Here is a 21,278-nt window from a genome sequence, read left to right as displayed (position 1 = left end):
GGTTTTTGAGTGCATATATGTGGAAGCCACAGGAAAGCTTTCAAATATAAAATCTCTCCCTCTACTGTGGAACATGAAGATTGAATTTAGATGGTCAGGCTGGTAAAACAAATGCTTTTAACTACTCAGCCATCTCACTAGCCTTGATGAATAGGAGATTAATCTTAAGTGCTGCTCATGCACTCTGTTGATGCAGGAGAAACTTAAAGTAGTAAAATTGATGCTAAAAAGGATTTACTAATAAACTTGCTTAGGAAATAGTAAGTTATACAAAATATAATTCATTCCAAGGAAAGCTGACTCCAATATGACTGGAAGATAAATATTGTACTAGTAAGACTTGTTACAAACTGTAAGAAAGAAAATTATGCACAATAATTGAAGTTAGGGGTTGATGAGAAAGTTTCTGCTAGTGTTTGATCACTAATATTTACCTCCAATGGGCTCTATTCCCATAATTAAAAGAGACATCCTTGATTCTAGGGTTGACATTAGGCCCATCCCCAAATCAAAGAACTCACCTGTAACAGACAGCTCAAGGAGACAGTGCAGGTTCACAGGCCCCCTTAAATCCTGGTCTGCCATTGAGTCCCCTGAGCTGTTATCAGGGGAAACATAATTCTTCCAGGTAGACGAGATGGCCCTGGGGAACAACTATTCATAAAGAACAACAGTGGTGTACTTAAGACTAATTCTGACAAAAAAAATTCTCTCTGTAAATCTCCCATCTGCCCAAGTGGCCAGATTTGCAGTTTCCTGTCTCTGTTTAAATTGTTCCAAGTGTAACCTGGGGCTGGGACCTAAAAGAGATTTAAAGATAACAATATATGTGGAATGCATAAGCCTAAGGTGTATGCAAGTTAGTAAAATTTTGTATTCAGTGCCAGCTCCTCTTGGAGCATTAACCAGAGCTGGACAAGTGTTATTAAATGGCTTCATTACTTTAGAAGTGTGTGGAGTGATACTAAGAAGGTATAGCATTTCTATAAATATAAGCCACATCTTTTCATTTAAGACCCTAGTCTCCATACCAGGCAACCCTGCTTCTATTCCTGAACCCTTCTTTGCTGCTCTGGTAAAGCTGAACATGCGTATGCTTAATGCTGATTGTGAATTTGGCAGAATCTAGAGTAAGCTAGAAAACAAACATGAGCACATCTGTGAGTGTTTCTAGACTGAACTAACAGAAGGGGTAGGAGCCAAGCTAATGTGGGAGGGCATCATTCCATGGCTTGGGCTATCAGAGTGCATAAGAGGATAAGGTGAGCTAAAAACCACACTCGGCACTCTGTGCATCCTGACCTTGGATAGAATGGTCAGCCACCTCATCCTCCTATTACCATGCCTTCTTCACCAAGATGGACTTACTCCTCCATAGTGAGGCCTAATAAACCTTTCCTTCCCTAGATCACATTTGTCAGGTGCTTTGCCACAACAATGAGAAAAGTAACTGACCTAATGGGCACCTGTGCTTTCCATGCTACAATCTTGACCAGCAGCTTTCTCTTGTCTATTGGACAGCTTCCCTTTGCACACTTGGATTTCCAATTTGTATATTTATATTTCATCTATTTATTTCTGTACTTATTCATCCATTTATTTATTTGTGTGTGTATGTTCACATGCCATGGCATCCATGTGGAAGTCAGAGGACAACTTTTAGGAATGTGCTCTGTCCTTCTACCTTGGAGTTTCAAATGATTAAATTCAGGTCATCACACTTGATTGCAAGCACCCTGGCTCAGGGACCCAGTTCAGCAATTCTGCTTTGTACTTTTTCCCTCTTGTTCCTCTCCTTCTGCTTCCATATTTAATGCCATAATTCTTTCACGGGGCAAGGCCTAGTGTCTGGAGTGTCTAGGCTGAGAGAGTATCCCTCTATATGAAATGGACTCCCAGAGTCTATTTGTACACTAGGGATAAACACTGATCTATTATGAGAGACCCCACAAATTGACAAGGTCTCCTCACTGACATTCAAGGGGTCTGGATCAGTCCTATGCTGGCTTCCCAGCTATCAACCTGGGGTCCATGAGTTCTCCCTTGTTCAGGTCAGCTGTTTCGGTGGGTTTCTCCAACCTGGTCTTGACAACTTTGCTGTGGGTGTCTGCTTCTACTTCCATCAGCTACTGGATGAAGGCTCCAGGACGGCATATAATGTAGTCATCAATCTCATTATCAGAGAACAGCATTTAAGGTAGTCTCTCCACTATTGCTTAGATTGTTAGTTCGTGTCATCCTTGTAGATCTCTAGACATTTCCCTAGAGGCAGATTTCTCTTTAAATCTATGATGGCTCCATCTATTGTGGTATCTTTTACCTTTCTCTCCCCGACTCAACCTTCCTTCTCCCTCATGCCCTCTTCTCCCCTTCTCTTTCTCCTAGCTCTCTCTCCCCTTTCTCTATGTTCCCAATTTGCTCAGGAGATTTTGTTCCATTTCCCTTCTCCGAGGGAGCATGTATGTCTATATTAGGGTCCTCCCTCCTTATTTCCTAGCTTCTCTGGCAGTGTGGATTGTCAGTTGGTAATTCTTTGCTCTATGTCTAACATTCATATATGAGTGAGTGCATACCATGTTTGTCTTTTTGTGACTAGGTTACATGGCTGTAGGGAGAGACCCAGGCACCAATGCCACTGACTACGGCCATTTTGGGCATGGCTACAGGTGCATAGAGGTATGCAGAATAAAGGACTGAGGAGAGAGGCACTCCATCAGATGTGGGGTTGGTGAATATTGTTTCCCATTCTGTGGGCTGCTGTTTTGTCTTGTTGACTGTGTCCTTTGCCTTATAGAACCTTCTCAGTTTCAGGAGGTCCCATTTATTAATTGTCGAGCTCTGTGTCTATGTTACTGGTGTTATGTTCAGGAAGATATGGGTCTATCTGCAGTCATCTACATGCCAGCACCATTTGTTAAAGATGCTTTTTTCCATTGTATAATTTTAGCTTCTTTGTGAAAAACCAAGTGTTCATAGGTGTATGGGTTAATATCAGGGTTTTCAATTCAATTCCATTGGTCTACCTGTAAATTTTTCTGAAAACACCAAGCTGTTTTTAGGACTATAGCTCTACAATACATCTTGAAGTAAGGGATGTAGATGCCTCCTGAAATCCCTTTATTGTACAGGGTTGTTTTGGCTATCCTGGGTCTTTTGTTTTTCCATATAAAGTTGAGTAGTGTTCTTTCAAGGTCTGTGAAGAATTTTGCAGGTATTTTGATAGGGATTGCATTGAATCTGTAGATTGCCTTTAGAAAGATTGCCATTTTTACTATATTGATACTATCTAACTAAGAGCATGGGCGATCTTTCCATTTTCTGGTATCTTCTTTAATTTCTTTATTTAAAGACTCAAAATTCTTGCTATACAGTTCTCTCACTTGTTTGGTTAGGGTTACCCCGAGATATTTTATGTTGTTTGTGACTATTATAAACTGTGATGTTTCTCTGATTTCTTTCTCAGTTCATTTATATTCTGTATATTTTAGGGATAATGATATGCTTTGAGTTAATCTTGTTTCCTGCCACTTTGCTGAAGGTGTTTATCAGCAGTAGGAGTTCCTTGGTATAGTTTTTTGGGTCACTTACTTAAACTATCATATCATCTGCAAATAGTGAAAGTTTGAATTCTTCCTTTCCAATTTGTATCTGCTTGTTATCCTTTTGTTGTCTTGTTGCTCTAGCTAGAACTTCAAGTACAATATTGTAGATATATGGAGGGAGTGCATTTTTTTTGTTGTTGTTGTTGTTTCGAGACAGGGTTGCTTTGCGGTTTGGGGGTCTGTCCTGTAGTTCACTCTGCAGACCAGGCTGGCCTCAAACTCACAGAGATTCAACTGCCTCTGCATCCTGAGTGCTGGGATTACAGGCATGCACCAGTACTGCCCAAACTTGTTCCTGATTTAAAAGGAACTGTGTTGAGTTTCTCTCTATTTAATTTGATATTGGCTGTTAGTTTACTGTATATTGCATTTATTATGTTATTCCTGATCTCTCCAAGACCTTTATCATAAAGGGGTGTTGAATTTTGTCAAAGGCTTTTTCAGCATCTAGTGAGATGATCATGTGTTTATTTCTTTTGCAGTATGTTTATGTGTTGGATTAAATTGATGTATTTTTGTATGTTGAACAATCCCTGCATCCCTGGAATGAAACCTACTTGATCATGGTGGATGATTTCTCTGATGTTTTCTTGGATTTGATTTGACAGTATTTTACTGGGTATTGCTACATCAATACTCGTGAGGGATATCTAAAAGATAGTTGTGTCTTTGTGTGGCTTTGGTATCAAGGTAATTGAAGCCTCGGAAAAAGAGTTTGACAGTGAAGCTTCTGCTTCTATTGAGTGGAACAATTTGATGAGTACTGGTGTTAGCTCTTCTTTGAATTTCTGGTAGAATTCTGCACTGAAGTCATTTGTCCCTGGGTTTTTTTTTTGGGGGGGGGTTGGGAGAATTTGGTGATTGCTTCTATTTCATTAGGAGTTATAGGTCTCTTTAAATTGCATATCTGTTCTTGATTTAAGTTTTGTAAGTGATATCAATTCAGAAAATTGACTATTTCCTTTAAATTTTCGAATTTTGTGGAGTAAAGATTTTCGAAGTATGGCATGAAGATTCTCTGGATTTCCTCAGTGTCCGTTGTTATGTGTCTCTTCTCATTTCTGATTTTGTTAATTTGCATGTTCTTTCTTTGTTTTTTCGTTAGTTTAGACAAAGGTTTGTCTATCTTGTTGATTTTCTTGAAGAAACAACTCTTTTCTTTGTTTCATTGATTCTTTATCTTTCTTTCTTTCTACTTTATTGATTCAGTCCTCAGTTTGGTTATTTCATAGCCTCTACACCTCCAGGGTTAGTTTGCTTCTTTTTGTTCTAGAGCTTTCAGTTGTGCTGTTAATTCTTTAGTATGGCTATTTTCCAGTTTCTTCATGTGGGCACTTGTTAGATATTAAAATAGCTACAAGGGTTTATTTCTTGGGTTCATTTGATTGGAAAATTTTATCGCAATTCTTTACTCTGAGGTAATGTCTGTCTTTGAAGTTGAGGTGTTTCTTGTATACAGCAGAAGGATGGATTATGTGTTCATATCCATTCTGTTATCATGTGTCTTTTTATAGTCAAGTTAAGAACAATAATATTGAGGGAAATTAAGGACCATTGAGTGTTAATTCTTGTTTGTTTTGGATTTGTCATTTGTGGTGGTATGTGTGTGGATTTACTCTGGATATTCTTTTGGCTTTTGGTAAAATGAGATTATCTATTGTCTATGTTTTTGTGAGTATAGTTACCTTCCGTAGGTTGGCATTTTCCTTCCAGTACTTTCTGTAGGGCTGGATTAGTGTATATATATTCTTTAAATCTGGCTTTGTCATAGAATATCTTGTTTTCTCTGTCTAAGTGATTGAAAGCTTTACTAGGTATAGTAGTCTGGGATGGCATCCTTGACCTCTTAGTATTTGTGGGATATGTATCCAGGACCTTCTGGCTTTCAGAGTTTCCATTGAGAAGTCAGGTGTGATTCTGTGTTTGAAGACAAATCTTACTGGGTGGTAATAGCAATTTTCAGAAACATAGTTATGCAATGGCTGAAAATTCTCAAAATATGTTAACCAGGAAAATGACTTCAAAAATGTAACTATACACTTATTTTTCAACTATACACTTATTTTTTATTTAAATTAGAAGCAAGCTTGCTTCACATGTTCCAGTTCCCTTTCTCTCCCCTCCTCCCCCACCACCCAACAACCCCTAACCCCCACTCAATATCCACTCTGCTCCCCAGGGATGTTGAGGCTGTCCATGGGGTAATCTCCAAAGTCTGCCATATCATCCAGGGCAGAGTCTAGGCCCTCCCCTATTTGTCCAACATGAGAGAGCATCCCTCCATGTGGAATGGGCTCTCAAAGTCCATTTGCATGACAGGGGTAAATTCTGATCTACTACCCAAGGCTCAATAGATTTCCAAAGGCTCCTCACTGACACCGAAATTTAGGGGGTCTGGATAATTCCCATGCTGACCTCTCAGTCATGTGTCCAGTGTCTATGAGCTCCCACTTGTTCAGGTCAGCTCTTTCTGTGTGTTTCACCAGCCTGGTCTTGACAATTTTGCTCATCATTCCTCCCTCTCTGCGACTGAGTTCCAGGAGTTCATTTCAGTTTTTAGCTGTGGGTGTCTGCTTCTGCTTCCATCAGCCACTGGATAAAGGCTCTAGGATGGCATACAAGGTAGTCGTCAATCTCATTATAAGGGAAGGTCTTTTAAGTTAGGCTCTCCACTATTGCTTAGATTTTCAGTTGCTGTCATCCTTGTAGATCTCTGGAAATCTCACTAGTGCCAGATCTGTCCTCAAACCTGTAATGATACCCTCTACTATGGTATCTCTCATCTTGCTCTCTATTCTTCTTCCGGCTCAAACTTCCTGTTCCCTCATATCCTCCTCTCCCCTCCTCTTCTCCCTCTCTCTTTCTTCCCACTACCTCTACCCTTCACCTATGCTCTCAATTCTCTAAGGGGATCCTGTCCCATTCTCCTTCTCCAGGGTACCATGCATATCTCTCTTAGGGTCCATGCTGTTTCCCATACTCTCTGGCAGTAAGATAGTAGGCTGGCATCCTCTGCTCCATGACTAAAATCCATGTATCACCAAGTGCATACCATGTTTGTCTTTTTGTGACTTACTCAGGATGGCTTTTTCTAGTGTCATTCATTTGCCTGTAAATTTCAAGTTTCCATTGTTTTTTCCCCTGAGTAATACTCCATTTTGTAAATGTACCACATGTTCTCTATCCACTCTTCTGTAGATGGACATCTTTGTTGCTTCCAGGTTCTGGCTATTACAAATAAGGCTGCTATGAATATAGTGGAACAGATATCCTTGTTGTATGAATGTGCCTCTATTGGGTATATGCCTAAGAGTGGAATTGCTGGATCTTGTGGTAGACTGATTCCCATTTTCCTAAGGAATCTCCATACTGATTCCCAAAGTGGTTGTATAAGTTGGCACTCCAACCAGCAGTGGAGGAGTGTTCCCCTTTCTCCACATCCTCTCCAGCATAAACTGTCTTTGGTGTTTTTGTGTTCAGCCATTCTGACAGGGGTAAGATGGTATCTCAGAGTTGTTTTGATTTGCATTTCCCTAATGGCTAAAGACGTTGAGCTCTTTCTCAAGTGTTTCTCCGCCCTTTTAGACTCCTCTATTGAGAATTCTCTATTTAGTTCTGCACCCCACTTTTTTATTGGATCATTTGGTGTTTTGGTGACATACTTCTTGAGTATTTTGTAAATTTTGGAGATCAGCTCTCTGTCAGATGTGGGGTTAGTGTGCTGCCGTTTTGTCTTGTAGACTAGACTGTGTACTTTGCCCTACAGAAGCTTCTCAGTCTCAGGAGGTCCCATTTATTGTCAATCTCAGTGTGTGTACTACTTGTGTTTTGTTGAGGAAGTTGTCTCCTGTAGCATTTCATTCAAGAGTATCTCCCACTTTCTCTTCTAAGAGGTTCTGTGTGACTGGATTTATGTTGAGATCTTTGATCCATTTGGACTTAAGTTTTGTGCATGGTGATAGATATGGATCTATCTGAAGTCTTCTACATGCCAGCATCCAGTTATACCAGCACCATTTGTTGAAGATGCTTTCTTTTTTCCATTGTATGCTTTTAGCTTCTTTTTCAAAAGTCAGGTGTTCGTAGGTATGTGGGTTAATATTAGAGTTTTCAATTCGATTCCCTTGGTCTGCCTCTCTATTTTTGTGCCAATACCAAACTGTTTTTAGGACTATATCTCTATAATAGAGTTTCAAGTTAGAGATGGTGATGCCTCTGGAAGTTCCTTTATTGTACAGTATTGTTTTGGCTACCCTGGGTGTTTTGTTTTTCCATATAAATTTGATTATTTTTTCTTTCAAGGTCTGTGAAGAATTGTGCTGGTATTTTGATGGGGATTGTATTGAATCTGTAGATTGCTTTTAGTAGTAAGATTGACATTTTTACTATGTTGATCCTGCATATCCAAGAGCATGGGAGCTCTTTCCCTTTTCTGGTATCTTCTTTAATTTCTTTCTTTTTATTATTATTTTTATTTAAATTAGAATCAAGCTTGCTTCACATGTTAATCTCAGCTCCCTCACCTTCCTCTCCTCCAGTGCCCCCCTACCAAATGACCCAACCTCCCATCCCATCCCCCCTTCACTCCCCAGGGAGTGTATGTAAGGTTTCCAAATTCTCTTCTGGTGTGTCCAAGCAGGTTCAGTACTCTGATGGATCTCACCTTGGGTGTAGGTGGGTCTGAGGCACTCCCTCTCCCAAGTACACTTGTGGTTGCTTTGTGAGTTGGAGATGAGTAGACATTTCTACAGTCTCCAGGTTAGTATATCCCAGAGTGGTCATGTGGAAGGAATTTGGGTCTGAGGCAGGGACTGGAGCTTACCTCTGCCCTAGGTGGTTGAGGAAGTGGCCCAGCAATCTCAGCAGGCTTTCCGTTGCTTCATTTGCTGGGAGCTAATCGTCCTGCATGCATTTCCCAGACCAGCAGATCCTAGAGTGTAACTATATACTTATATATAATTCACAGTAACAGTGATAGAACTGAAAAGTCTTGACTAGAGGTAGAACTGTAAAGTGCAATATGATAAAATATCCTAAGTTGTGTCGATATATAAAATGTTTACACATAAAGATTGTTTTATATTTGCGTGTAAAACATCATAAACAGAAAGAAGACCTTAAACAGTCAACATACAATAATCTAACAATTTAAGTTATCTATAGCTAACAGTTGCTAAAATTAGTTTGCTAAAAATGTGTTACTCTACCTGTCCCATCTTTCCCATCTAGTCCCTAAAACTTATCTTATAGAGATACCCAAGTCTGAGCATCGCCTTCCATACCCAACCCTAAACAACTAAAACCAACCCTATGTAGGTAAATACTATTCCTTAAAGTCAGCAGTAGGGAAAAGGGGCATTTTTAGGATTACTTTCTGCTGAAATGGTATAATGATAATTCCATGGGACACTGTATAGGAAAAAAAATTAGAGCAACAATAAGTTTCAAGAGGACTAGATATAACATTTTTAGCTAGTCTGTGCATCGCAGGAAATGCTAGACTGAAGTTCTTATCTGAAGCTCTGGCCAGGGTGCAATAAGAAGGTGCACCATTTCAGTAGCTAGTCTGGAGATGTCTTGAGCCTCATAGTCCCAAACCTGTTTTAGGGTGGTGTTTGCTAGTTTAGAGGCATCAAGTTGAATAAAGTGCAATCAATGAAGTTGGGCCCCATCTTCTTTATGGAGAGTTTAAAGATTGATGTGAGGAAATTTTTTGTTCACTGTGGAGGACTTAAACATCAGAATAGAATATCAGAATAGAAATTTTAACTTTCATAAGTAAACATAGAAGGAAAGATAGCAAAAAAAGGATGAAATTAAAAATTAGAATTTTAGCGAATACAGAGTTAAGACAATAGCAGTCCTAGATTTTGTTTTCTTCTGTCTTACACCAATGGCCTTTTGATATGAGAAAGAAGCACTGAATTTTATTTAAACAGCATGTTTGAATTTGGAGAAGGAGGGCCAAGTCCAACTCCAAAGCTAGGTTTGATTATTATGTTAATAAGGACTATGATAGTGCTGGGAAGCAGGGAACAAGAAGACAACAGTTTAGTATAAATATTTTACCATAGTCATATTTTTCTTTGTACGATGGTTATTTCTGGATAGCTACCCTCTCTCCTTTAGGCATATACAAGTTTGGTGTCTTTTTGCTTTTTGTAGTAGGGTTTTCCTATAAAGACAAGAACAAAATACTGCACCTTCTTTTGTGAGGTCTCCATACAACTCGTGGGATATACTTTGGTGAATGACCTATCATTTCTATTCATCAAGAGGATTCTCCTGTTCAAACTGGATCTTGATCATCTTTGATGGTACCCAAAGCTTCTCTTCTCCTGTAGAAATAAAGGCAAAACTCCTAACCCAATGTAATGCATATCCTGGTTTCCATACTGAGGTCAATACATCCTTGATGTACACTGGCTGATTTAGTTCAGAAGTCTTTTCTATTGTCCAATGTCTTCCTGTGGCTGTTTTTTCTTCCTCATCAGAATTAAGAAAGTTTAATGTTAGTAAAGGATTATGTAATCTGTGTTTGGGGTTCTTTGTTCCCCCTCTCTGTTTATAGAGCATTTCCTTTAAAGTGCAATTAGATTTCTCAATCACTGCTTTTCCCATAGAATTATGTGGTATGCCAGTTATATGTTTTATGTTATAATATTTAAAATTGTTTCAATTTGATGGAGACATATGCTGGAGCATTATCAGGTTTTATTTGTGCAGGTATACCCATAATAGCCATGACCTCTAACAGGTGTATGATAACAGAATCAGCCTTTTCAGAACTCAGAGCAGTAACCCATTGAAATCCTGAAAATGTGTCTATTGCATGTGAAACACACAGATATAGTGCCCATGGAGGCCAGAAGATATGGAATCACCTAGAACAAGTTTAAATACTTGTGAACTGCTCTGTGGGTACTGGGAATCCAGCCCATGTCTCCTGGAAGAATAGAAGTTCTCATTACCACTTAGGTATCTTTCCAGCCCTTATTGCTATTTCTTGAACACAGCCATCATGTTTCTACTACATGGAGGTTTTGGATGTTGTATTCCTTTTGGTTAGAGATATTTTATGTTGAATCAGATCTAGTGATAAACACCTATCTTAACTAGCATTTCTATTGATGTGAAGAGAAACTTGACCACAAAAATATCTCATTGGGGCTGGCTTTCAGTTTCAGAGGTTGAGTCCTCACTCATGTTGAGAAGCATGGTGACATATAGGCAGAGATGGTGATGGAGAAGGATCTGAGAATTCTACATCTTGATCCGCAGGCAACGGGAAGTGAACTGTGTACTGGGAGAAGCTTGAGCATATATGAGACCTCAAAGCCTGCCCCCAAAGTGATATACTTCCTTCAAAAGAGCCACACCTCCTAATAGTGCCACTCCCCAAGGACCAAGCATTCACTCACAAGTCTATAGTGGTCATACCAATTCAAGTCACCACAAACACTTGTCAGACTGCAGTTGGTATGTAGAGGCAAGAGGATCATGAGTTAGAAGCTAGCTTGGGTTACAAAGCAAGACCCAATTAAACCCCTACACTGACAGCTATTGCATTGACTAGAAAAAGATAATTAATGTTTGTATTTAGTTTACCCTATTGATATGTTTCACAAACAATTTTTGTCTTTTAGAAATTTTATATAAATATATCTGTAGCCTATGCACTCTCTAAATTCACATTTGTAAGTTTGAAATGTAAGAGATGAGGTGGTATTTCATATTGTCTTTATACTTTTATAACCCTAGTCCTAAATGAGAAGTAAGAGAAAGAGGAAGAAAAAATCAGATAATCCTCCTCCTTTGTGCATCAGAGTTACTGCAAAGATACTGGGAAAATTGAATTGAGGCAGAAAACTATGTCAAGGTTAGTGCTATAGCTCAGTGGTAGAGTTTGTGCTTAATTGTGCAAAGTCCTGAGTATGATCCTTGGTACATATCTAAATAAATAAGTAAATATTGTCAAGACATCTTTTTATACTAGCTTATTATTCCTTTTGGGTAAGAGGTTGTAGCCCAAATGTTAACTCCTTATCATGGAGGGAAATGAAAAGCAGGGGTGTCTCTGAGGAGTAGCCTCTCTCCCTTAGACTGGGAGGCAAAATTGGACTGGTTTTTGTCCCTGAGTAATTCAACTGACACTACCTCTTTGGCACAGGACCCTGACTCCAAGAGTCCCAGATGATTTCCCATGTGTTAATAACACTAGCCTGGTTTGAGACTTCTGAGAAGTATTTGACATTGGGACACCTCCTTTCTGCAACTCTGTGATCTCCTGTGGCATCTCACTATTTTTCTCTCATTCAGTATTTGTTTTCATGTATGACTGATTATTTTCCACCTTGTTGTCATTGTCTTCAAATCTTCAGCTCTCTTCTATTCACTTATGTGACATCAGCTCTGGCCTTTAGGTGTCTAGTTTGCTGAACTTGTTTCTTACTGGCAATGCTGCCGGTTGAGGCCAATGTCACTCCTCTCTGATCTACCAACTGGCTCCAATCACACTAAGCACCCATGAGGAACCTTTACAAGCAAGTAACTTAGGAGATGAGAATAATATACTGTGGGAGATGCTATGGCATACCCACTGAATTCCCCAATCTGTTTCCCTCAGGACTGAGACACTCATCCTAACTGCTATGAGTATTTGTGGTTAGTGGATGTCTGCTAAAACCCAATCCCAGAAATATGCAATTTCATCTAGTTATGCTGGAAGGTCAGAACACCAACTTCTGGGAATACCTACATTGGTAACTTCTATCACAACCCAGCTATTGTATGGAGACCAAGGATACTCCCCTGGACATTCTTTGTAGACTACTTTCTTCTAACTAAAAGTCTATTTCCATGACATCACCTAAACAGATACATGTTAATCTTATTGTTTGGTGTCAAACACAAAATAGTGGCATCAAATTCTATTTTTACAGGATAAGGTAAATGAGAAATGTACATTAAGGAGCTGGTTTAATAATGCTGCTGAAGTCGGTGTCTCTGGAATAAGCCTGTGCATGTTTGTAACCTGAATGTATGGTCTACCAACACTATGGCCTGATCAATTTCTTGTCAATAATACTGTGTCTACATTACTCACATATACACTGGCAAAGATAGTATTTCCTATGCCAACATAGTACAAGAATTACTGAATTCTAGTAGTTAAGCCCTATGCCTAGATGATCTGGTCCAGCAGTTCCATAATAAGAACTAAGAATGTGCATTTTCAACCTAACAGTTTGTCAAAAACTCTGCTGCTTCTCTAGAAAACGGATTTTGAGATTCATGCCCACAATGTTAGAACATCTGCATTGGCCAAGTTTGGGGCATAGAAAATGTTCACATTTTTAAATTGCCAGTGCTGTTGTTATTGGAAAAATCTGTGCTTTTCCACTTGTGATCCTTGAATCTAACATCTGTGCCTTAAGACAGCTTCAGGAATGAAGAAAAGCATAGAGGGATAATAACATCTAAGGAACAGATGGCTGTAAACAAATCCTAAGGATTATACTGAAGTACACCTGACCAGTAAAACGACCCTCTTAGAATGGCAAATAAGACCAACTGTATTTTTTTTACTTTTTGTTGAAAAATATTACATGCAATATATTTTGATAATTTTCCCAGTTCCTCCCAGATTTACCTAACGTTATTCCCCCCCTCCCTATACCTACCATCTCTTTCCCTCCTCTCTCCCTTTGTGTTCTCCCCCCTCTATTCCCCCTCTCTTTCTCCCTCCCTCCTTCTCTCTCCCTCCCTTTCCCTCTCTTCCCCCTCTATGTCCTCCCCCTCCTCTTCTCTGTCTCTCCTCACTCCCTTGCTCTCACAGACAAAACTACATTTGTGACCAGGCTCTGGTCTTCAGTGTCCTAGCTTTTCTAATTTCAAGGATCAGATTGGTACTGAGAGGAGAGCAAGTGTGGACAAACTGTTTCAGTTTCTACTGCTTTGTCTCATTGAAAAACACATGCTTCGTAATCAAAATAGTCTCTGACCAGTTGTTTTAGCTTGACATCCCTCCTTTTTTCCCCAAATGCCATCCATCCAAAAGGTGACTCCATGAAGACTATATCTAAGAAAATGGAAAAACTGTGAGTAGTAGGGATTTTAGATTTTTCTTTATATTTCTCTGCAGTTATGGTCAAAGTAGGTATAAACTCTAATCTAGCTAACATTTCCAAGCATATTATGTGTCATGACTTGTGGTAAGAGCTTATTCAAATATGCCTTGTTAAAACCAAATCTACTGGTATAAATCATGGTGAAACAGAGTGGAGTGAAATTTGGAGGAAACAAGAAGACATCAGAACTCTCTTCACTCTCATTTGCCATGAGTAATTTGATATTTAAAGAAAAATTTGGTAGAATGTCACATCTGCACATTGACCTTCATGCTATTTGATATATTTCAATGGCTCACAAAATCTTGCATACATATCGATTAATATAAAATTTTTAATTTAAATTTAGACATATCATGTATTTTGGTTGACTCAAGTATCTTTCAAAGATATTTTAAAGTATAGGGAAGTTTTGTCTTAAAAGCTAATTTCTGAAATAAGACTTTTATGAACATGTTAAGCCAAGAAACCCTAACTATCTGAATCTTCTTACGACTTACCATAATAAAGGAAGGAACTCCCATTGGAAATAAAGCAGAGAGGTCTAATGGATGATCCTAAGGTCCACTTGACATAAACTTGAAGGAAGCCTATATTAGAGTTTATCAGCATAATTGTAGTTGATATTGAATATACTACCTTAGGTGCTATGCTATGGCAGGAAGTAATGGGTAAATTGTTACTATTACAGAGTATGGTGGTTTGAATAAAATTAGACCCCAAAGGCTTATATATTTGAATACTAGGTTCTGAACTGATGAGACTGTTTGAGAAAGATTAAGAGGTGTGGCCTTTTTGGAGGCGGGATATCACTTTGGATTTACAAAAAGCTAACCATTACCAGTTAGTTGTAGCCACAAGTTACATTTCATTATATGCAACGGGTAGAAAATAACTGCAGGAGTAATGTGTTTTTAAGAGAATTAGGCAAGGAGAATATGCTCAGAGAATAAATTCTCAGAAATAATGTGGAAAATGGAATTTTGAATAAAAGCACATGGTCAATTGTGATTTATGAAGATGGAAGACCCGTTAACATAAGAACTGTGAAATGGCCATTGGATTTAGCAATAAGAAAGTCACTGCTGTCCTTCAAGTGATTTTCCTACTTTATTTCCTCTTTGTATATTTATTTATTTATTTACAAAACAAGTTTTCTCTGTGTAACAGTTCTGGTTATCATGGAACTCACTTTGTAGACCAGGCTGGCCTTGAACTCACTGAGATGCACCTGCCTCTGCCTCCCAAGTGCTAAGATTAAAGGCGTGTAAAACCACCGCCCAGCTATTTATTTATTTTTTGATACAAAATCTTATTATGTAGTTCAGGCTGACAGGATCCTCAGGAGTCTTCTGATTCTGCTTCCCTCCAAGTCCTGGGATTAAAAGTATGTGCTACCACACCTGTCACAAAGATATTGTCATGGGCTTGTGGGCCTGGTATCCCAATCAGAATGAGCTCAAGAGAAAATAGGAAAAGAAAGCAAATAAGAAAAAGGCGGCTATGGAATTTTGTTATAAATGACCACAAATAGATGGTATAGCACCCAGGGGAGAATGGACAATGAATGCAAAGAAACAAGGCACATTTGCATGCTGAGATGATTGATGCCGTGGAGATGGAAAACTGATGATGTAAGTGAAAATAGAACAAGTCTTGGAACACTGTACATGAGTAAATATTCCACATGAAAGTGCACATGCATGGCGAGGGCTTGGTCTTCTAAAAGTAGCTCATTTCTGCAACACAAGAGACAAGGCAAAGATAGTGAATAAGGAAGGTGAACCTGATGGGAAAATACATGCATGCAATAAAAATTAGTTAAAAGGGGCCATGAATTTGAAGGAAAGCAGGGAGGGGTATACACAAGGGTTTAGAGAGAGGAAGGGGAAATGTTGTAAATAAAGTATAAATCTCAAAAATAAAAAAATATGCTTTAAATGCTTGTATTTTCTCATCAATTAAGAAGCAAGCATATTCCCAGAGAATAAAATGGAAGGCAGGAGCAATTCATGTGTTGAAAGCAAGAAAGACATAAGAATAAGAATTTAAGAAAATGGGAGAATGAATTGATTTGGGAAACTGGTAGACTTTCCCAGCAGCTCAAAGGGTTCACTGGAAGTCAATTGCAAAAGGGGAGGCAGCTGGAGCAGAGCCAGTTTCTAGACTGGCAGGCAAAATGGAGTCTTGCAATGTTCAACCTCCTGCTGAGAGCATGCCAGGTTATTTCCTGCTTTATGTAACCTGCTTCATAAATGTCCATGACCTTTGCCTTGAAAGAAAGTTGACATCCACTATCAGTGATTGTTTGCATTTTGCATCAATCACAACGTGACAGGAAAGCAAGAAGAGAACAGCGCAGTCACATTCATCTGGCACCTGGCCAATATTATGAAGGCAGAGACCCTCTATCATTTTCAATAATGAAACAAACAGTTCTGCCTATTGGAAATGGATGTCATTTTGAAAGGGCCATCAAGTCAATAGACCTAAACTCATACTGTTTTCTCTATGCTCTAGTCAGGATTTCCTCTCAGTTCATCAGCTAATTGTCCTTTTAGCTGCCTAATTCTCAGTATGCTAATACCCCTGTGTGAAAAAGCATCGTTGCTGCTGTCCTTCCATAGTTTTGATGGCTCCTTGTTTCCTAAATAGGAAGGTTTGCACTCATGAGCCTTCCAGGGAGACTCTTTCTGCTCTGCCTTATATTACTCTGTCTTCTGACAACCTATTTTAACCTACTTAATTTTTATCCAAGATCTATCTTACTGTGTCAGATGATTGCATTATGAAGCAGTTCAGGCTTCTGAGATGAGCAAAGTAATTTAGACACTCTTTGTTATTGCTGCTGTTGTTTTGAAACAGGGTTTCTTTATGTAGCCCTAGATGTCCTAGAACTGCCCTGTGGTTGCACTTTCTATCTACCTGGATACAGGTCAAACCCATGTAGAAGAAGGGAAGAAGGAAGAAGGGGAGGGAAAAGGGGAGTGCAGAGAGATAGAGAGAAACAGAGGCAGAGATAAAGACAGAGCCCAGATGGTAACAGGTCTCTGAGAAAGTCTCAGTGAGCCCAATAGGGAATGCAGAGAAAAAGGTGCATATCAGATATGCTTCATGTTAGGCAGGAGCAGCCCAGCTCTAGATTCCTGTTGCACTTGATGTTTAGTAGAACATTCTGGAAACAGTGTAGCTGCAAGAGGAGTAGTACAGTATTCCTACAGTATTCACAGCAGGTTCTTTCTTGTAGAGCAAGCAATCCGTGTTTGCATGTCCATGACTGCCACACTCGTCTGCATTATTTGAATTGCCAATCTGGACCTACTCTTATTTTTATATCATAACCAATAAAGTTAAAATCTTCTAAATTTCCCTAAATTTTAACATGGAATGGTTTGACTGACTCTACTTCTTCTCTACTTTCCTTTTACTCTCCACTTGGTTATTTGATAATTACTCAAATAGTGTTTTGTTGTGCCAACCCCCATACCCTTGGTCCCTTTATATGTCCCCTTAGAGTTTGGCAATACTTTCAGTGAACCATCTCTAATATCTCAGTCAGTGATTTGCATGTTGCTAGAGTGCTGAATTTTAAAACTCCTTTAGAGAAGGGAACGTATTTTATTCATTTTTGTATTCTCATCAATACCATGGTTCTAAAATTGTATGTCTAGGTGTTCCAGAGTACTACAGTGAAGTCACAAGGTATACTGTGAAATAACTTAACCATCCAAAAAAACAAAACAATACAGAATGAACTAAAACTGTTAAGTTGCCTACCTCTACATATTGAAAAAAACTACACCTTTGGTTATTTCTCTTGGCCTTGGATTGTCATGAAAACAGATAAACAGAAAAGGAAACAAGAAACCTGAAATATCAAAGACTCTATCAATTGAGAAAGTGTTGAAAATGGCTCTCCAACTCTCAATGTACATAATATTTGGAACATAGCATCTGTTAGTAAATGACATGATTTTATTTTAAATAATTTATTTTACATTTTCTTAGCATGCACACACACTGTGCCAGATAATTCTTAATAATTTATGTATGTTGTGTCATTTATCCTACTAACAGTCTTGTAAGTGACAAATATTGCTTTCATTTTGTAGATTTACAAACTAGGACATGGACAGATGAAATTACTTTTGCTAGGGCCCACTAGTGAAAAAAATGTTTAATAAGTTAAATTCCAGAAATAAAGCTTAGTGGGAGAACTTATGTTTAACGTGTGTGAGATCCTGGGATCTATCCATTGTACCACAAAATAAATGAAAACAAGACTATTATACCCCTACATCCTTTGAACAAATTCTTAAAAATTTTCAAAATATCAAGGATGAAGTTACCAGAAAATAACAATATTGCACTCAGTTTTTTTCTAATGTACCTTTTGGTAGTTACACAGATGGATTTATTATGGAATACTTCTCCAGCAACAATCATTGAGTAGTTTGTGGGTGCAAAGTACCATTCTGAATTCTGACAGGAATTGAAACTAATAATTCCAAAGCCAATAACTTTGAAACAAAACCATCCTTGTAGACATTATGTGTTTTGAACATACTTCCTAATTTTGATTTCAATCTGTCAGTGAACTTCAGAACGAGGTTGAAATTTTTCCAATCTATGTTAGCAACCAAGCTTATTTTATTTTGGTTTGAGTAGTATTGGGCTAGTGAAGCAGGGCGGGTGTTGTCTTCTCTGCCTTTCTCTTTAATTTAAAGGGAAATTTTAGTTAATGATTATATATAAATGGAAGCCATAGGGATCCAAGCACATGAGAAGTTAATTAAGCAAAGTTAAGGACTAGTGTTTTCTTACTAAGGGATATGAGTATGAGAAGAAAACAAAAGCCATCTTGACACCAGAGGTGTTTTTAAACAGGATCAGGAACTGCAGTCAAGGCCCTTAAAATGTGAACCTTATGGAGTCAATAATCCAAATAAGTCTCAGATCCCTTACAATTAGACAAAGCCAAATCAAAACATTTGTAAAAGAGAGGACACTCATATTGAACTGTTCATTTATAGTCTGTAATTAATTAAGACAAGAAATAGGCTACAAATTTGGCAGTATTCCCACAGATGTGAGATCAGATATATAGTTGAGATTTTGAGGTTAATTCCACATTAATCTTGAGCAAAACATTCAACTACTTTGAATCTGAAAATTCACCCCAGTCAGATGGTTGCATCTCACATTTTAACATCTTGAAGGTCTATGGTTGTATTGTGCTCTGCAGTGTTTCAACATAATTTTAAAAGCTATTATTAGACTCTCAGAAAATGAAAACAAAGTTCCACAGAATAATGTATAAGACATATAAAATAAATATAACCTTAAAATTAAGATGAAAACTCATAGAAAACAGCGTTTTTGCCCCAGCACAAGCATGTATCCAGAACCTTCTGTAATTATGTGTGACTAAATAGAAAGAAGGGAATTGTTTTTATCTTGAAATTATAATGCCAAGGAAAATAGACCAGACCGAGTCAATAGCTGTTTAGAGAATATAACCAATTTTATGTGATAGATATGATACTATTTCCATTAGTGAGAACGCAAGATAAATAAGAGAACACAGAAAATAATTTTATCTGTGAGTCATCATACTTCATTGTTAGGTTATAATTCAAATCCTCTTACTTTTTCTTTTTTCTTTACTTTTTGAGATTATAATTTAATTACAGTATTTATCCATTGCCTTTCTCTCAAGCACTTACATATACCCATCCCTATTTTCCTGCAAATTCATGACCTCTGTTTTTCACTATCTGTTAATGCTGCCTGTATGTATGTTTTCATGATTGACAATTTGGCACTAGACAACTCGTTGGTGTGCTCGTCCCTGGGGAAGGCCAACTTTCCAGTTCATAGCTGTGCTCAGTTGCTTATAGGTCTCTGTGTAACATTGAGGACTGCTGGGCTTTTATCCAGTTTGGCATGTCCATTGGTATCAGCCTTGTTTAGCTCATATCTAGGCAGTTGGTAAGACTTTATGGCTATAGCTTCTGTTATTACTAAAAGACACAATATCACAGCAAACTCTGTAATCTTCTGGGTTTTACAATCTTCCCACCCTCTCTTCTGCAATGTTCCTGAAGCCTTAGATGTGGGAGTGTTTTGTAGCTCTAGTCACTTAAGCTGGGCTTCATAACTATGTATTTTGGTTGGTCATGGTTTTATGTAATTCTGCCTTTTACAAAGAGAAATTTTCTTGGTGAGAGGTAATGACTACACTTATCAGTGGGTATATAAACAAACATTTATAGCTTGTTGTTAGGAATTACACTGATTTAGGAAATTAGAATCATGACTTCTTCACTTGTAATGAATAGGTGGCTAGGTTTCCAGTACCAGCCATGGTCTCTGTCCTGTTGAGTCAGTCTTAAGTCTTACCAGAGACCTAATGAATACCACCAAGGTATGTATGTGTGTGCAAATACAGTACCCTTAGGGCTATTATTCCATGGTACTCATTAATGTGGTTCATAGGCATCACAACTTGGTAGTACTGTTGGTTGCCTTCCTCTTTTGGAAACTTGGATAGTGACTTCTGGTACCCTGGGAGCTAGTCAGAAGGGAACAGGCTTTCAAGGTCAGTTCTAGCTCAAGAGTCACTGGGCCGTGTTTCTGAAGTACATGATAACTTTCCCCCTCTGGAAGGTAACCACGGTCAGCAGCAATATGTTGTATGTTTTGGGAGTCTCTGGGACAGCCCTGGTCACTAACTCAAAAGAGCTCTTCTAATGTCTGGTACTGAGGCTTGGTATTTGGCTCTTGGAGGGCACACCATCAGCCCAGATGAGAAAGGTTCATTAAAACTATGCAACAAAGCAAGTTAAACGTCTTACCACAAATACAAATATTGACTAGTGAGGAGGTAATAGTCCCTTTCTTAGAGTATTCCCAAGCCATGGGGAAAAGTAAATTATCAAATATGAAAGGTTGGGATTTACAAGTAAAAACTAAATCTAATATCTTTCATACTTTAGTGACAGTATGGAAGAATAGAGTAGAAGTTAAGTTCATTACATTTCTGATAGAACCAGCTTATGGGAGGATAGTTCTGGTTTGGCTCACAGTTTGAGAGAACGCAGTCTATTGTGGTAGGGAAGGCATGCTGTGAAGAATAATTAATCTGTAGCACCAGGAACACAAAACAGTTGCTTTTACTGTGTTTTCAGTCAGTAAACAGAGAGCTTGAACTGAAAATTAGGCTAGACTATAACTCAAGACCTATTCTTGGTGGTTTGCTTGTATCAATTAAGCCTCAAATATTTAAGGTCATACAATCTCCTCAAATGACTGGGGATAAAGTACTAGACAAATGAGCCTATATGAGACATTAGAGACTCAAACTATACTAACAGCCAAAGATGAACCTTTATTTTCCCCAAGACTGGAAACAAAGCAAAAATTTCTATGGTTACCATTCTCATTCCATATAGTATAAAAAATGTAGTGAAATAACCGCTCACATCAAAAGAGAAGAAATAGTGGACTTCAGTCTTAAAGTAAATGAAACTGTACTTATTTTCAA

The sequence above is a fragment of the Mesocricetus auratus genome, unplaced genomic scaffold, assembly GCF_017639785.1.
Source record: "Mesocricetus auratus isolate SY011 unplaced genomic scaffold, BCM_Maur_2.0 Super-Scaffold_100033, whole genome shotgun sequence".
In the NCBI taxonomy this organism is placed as follows: domain Eukaryota; kingdom Metazoa; phylum Chordata; class Mammalia; order Rodentia; family Cricetidae; genus Mesocricetus; species Mesocricetus auratus.
The sequence above is the reverse complement of the archived record's forward strand: the minus strand, read 5'-3'. Positions refer to the sequence as shown.